The 2,990-nt window shown below is 41.3% G+C and overlaps 1 long non-coding RNA gene across 1 annotated transcript; it reads left to right on the top strand.

The window, feature by feature from the left end:
• The first annotated feature begins 661 nt into the window (after window positions 1–661).
• Window positions 662–2,438, top strand: LOC121064443. Its single transcript, XR_005816508.1, has 3 exons — window positions 662–958; window positions 1,683–1,731; window positions 1,872–2,438. It is a non-coding gene; the product is annotated as an uncharacterized LOC121064443 (long non-coding RNA).
• Window positions 2,439–2,990: the final 552 nt, after the last annotated feature.

Below are 2,990 nucleotides of genomic sequence, written 5' to 3'. Positions count from 1 at the left end.
GGTCATTCCAGCTCAGTTTTCCATTTTGCTAAGAGTGGTCTTTCTGAGGTCCTTCATAGCAGCCCCTTCATCACCAGCTACATCCTTCCCTTCTTCCAGCCATGCCAGCTCATTTCCAAATTCAGCAGCATGGCACATGGTTCACAGGTTTAACCAAACTTCACAAACTTCACAGGTTTAACCAAAGGAGGAAGTGTTTCACACTGCCTTCGGGGTCACTGCGTGAAGAAGACCAGATTTATAATTGTTAAAGCTGATGGACCTAGAAGGAGGACAGGGTCCCATTGAAAAGACATTACTTTATGGTCTGTACTGAATATATTTTTTCTTCCAATATTTCCCACAGCTGGAAATGAAAAAGAAAAGAAAAAAAAAAAAAAGAAAAAAAGAAAAAAAGAAAAAGAGAAAAGAAAAAAAAAACACTTTCTGTTTAAGTTGCTGTAAAAATCCAGTCCATGCATGCTTTGATAGGAGACAGCCTAATCCTCTTCTTGCTTGAGTGGTCTCTCCAATTTCTGCTGTGGAGCTGACAAGTCCCCTTGGGTTTATGGTGAGGGATTTTTTTTAGACGACGACTTTTTTTTGCTCCACTGATTTTACCTCAGGGGAAATCACTGAGATTTTTTTCCACAAGAAATAGCTGCTCCTTATTTATTTAGATAAGCTATCTAATTCCATTAAAGGTAGCTGTTTTGGGGGCCTTTTTAAACATTCTTCCTTTTGCTCTGGATTCTTGAGATCTTACAACATCTTTTCACAAAACTAGTTGGCTTTGACAGTCAGGGTTACATTAGGCTTGTCTAACAAGTGGGAAAATATACTTAAGGCCTCACAGAGGACAGTCACAGGTCTGTTGCAGTCCAGTGGGACTCACATCCAGCGTGCTGGGGGCAGAGCTGAAGGAAAGCCAGGACAGAATGGGATGCATTGCTTCTGCATCAACCCACGCCCCAAAAATGTGTGTACCTCCAAAAGGGCAGGTTAAAAATGCAGGAGATAAATAATGGAAGAAGTAGAATAACGTTCCTGTGATGGATGTGCTGAAATTTTTCTCTAAATCAGGAAGATTTCTTCCTATAGCCCTGCTCTGTGTCACAGCCAGGAGTGGTGGACATAGCGCAGGAACAGCTGGATAAAGACTTAAAGGCTGAATTGTGCCAAAGGGCAGAAGTGTTGCCATAGCAGTTCTTCCAAATACCATTTAAACTATTCAGTTTTGTTTTCTCTTGACAAACACGGGATAAACTAATTACATTATTTTGCAGATAGGAAGTGAAATAAAACACCTTATCTCTGGGAAAGCCCTCAGCTATGGCTGTCACTGTACAAATACTTGCACTGCAAATACCATTAGGCAGACTGGGAGGGCAAGCAACAAGAGCCAGCTGCAGAAGGGTGGAGCACAGCACTCGGCTGATCTCCCCACCTCCATTTCTGGTGCCCCCAGACTTCAGGGAGAGGGAGAAATGTGTTGTCTTGGTATTGGGAGTAAGGTGGAGTGTAGGTTGAATTCCATTTTTATAAGCTGCAGGATTGTTTAATCCGCACCGCCCCACATTATTTCTCTGTGTGCTCATCTTATGAAATGACATGACTGAGGTGTTGCTCTGAAGAATTAATGAGCTAAATGGTCTGAATGAAGTGAAAGAGAAAGGGATTAAATTACCTTATTTTATATGCAGGGATCAGAGAGAGGCTGGCTGGTAACCATTGTAAGATTGACTCAGGAAGGTAGATACAGAGTCAAGAACTGCATGCAGATTCCCTAAGTCCCAGGCTACTCTCGTAACCATGAAAGCCTTCTTCTGAAGTACAGAGCTAGGCTTGTAATATGGCCATGTATCATACATCAAACCACCTTCTGCCTCCAGCCTACCCTCACTCCAGCAAAATTCCACCTTTGAACTTCATATCTGCAAGGGCTGATTCCTCCAGTAAAACCTGTGCTTCCAGATGAATACAGTTTGCAGCCCCAGATGCCCAGGAATTGCAGAAGACCAGAAGGACTCTAAAGAAGAAATTGTGACAGACTTTTTACAAAGCTGGTAAATATTAGGCTAATGTGCTGGGAAGTTCAGGTGTATCAAAAATGGGGATGATGTAGCTTACAACATAGAAAGCTCTTGGCTGATGCCAAAAAAAGTGTTTTAGTAACAGCTTCAACTTGACCTAAAGAGTCAGGAACATGCCACCCTCTTCCTAAGGGAAAAGCTTTATTGATGAAGTTGGGAACCTGACAGGAGTACATTAAGTGGAGCTAAGCACCTTCTAGGCTCATAAATGATAGCAGGATTGGAAGGTTTACTATGTAAGTATCCGAATTAACTAATCACAGTAAAGCGTGCGACATTTCCAGTAGTACAAATTAGTTGGCTAAGGCTGCTTTAAGGTAATGTGGGTTGATGGAATTTCTTAACCATTGCACTTGGAAGGATACATCATGATTTAATTCACTGAATATCTATACATTCCAGTGCAAATAACACAGTAACTGCTAGGGCTAAATTAAGATTTGGTTTCCATTCAGAAAAGTACTTTGCACTCCACAAGGTGTAATTCAAATAGGAAAACCATTTCAGGATACATCCTGATAAAGATATCAAATAATTTTGGCCGGATTCTGAGGCAGCAACATGTTACTTCTCTTACTTGGCTATTCTGTTTCCTGATCACTATGATATGTCCTTTAAAAGTGAGATTCAGTGTGGTGACATACATAATACTAGCTTATTTATGTTGTATAGGAAGCTTTAAATAGTTCCAGAATTTTAGCTCAGACTGCCTTTGTTGGTATGATCGATGTATAATCCCAGTAATGGTACTTGTCACTAGAAATACAGCACTAAACCATCTAGTGCTGAATCCTGCACCAAGAGCCAGGTGAGCACACACAAACACACCAGTGACAGCTCTGAAGTGGGACAGCAGGAAAAGCTACACCTGCAATAAGTACATCCACATGTGACAAAAATCCTGGACAGAAGGGAAGA

This window comes from Cygnus olor, chromosome 2, assembly GCF_009769625.2.
Source record: "Cygnus olor isolate bCygOlo1 chromosome 2, bCygOlo1.pri.v2, whole genome shotgun sequence".
Classification (NCBI taxonomy): domain Eukaryota; kingdom Metazoa; phylum Chordata; class Aves; order Anseriformes; family Anatidae; genus Cygnus; species Cygnus olor.
Note: the sequence above shows the minus strand (reverse complement) of the source record. Positions and strands in the feature narration are given on the sequence as shown.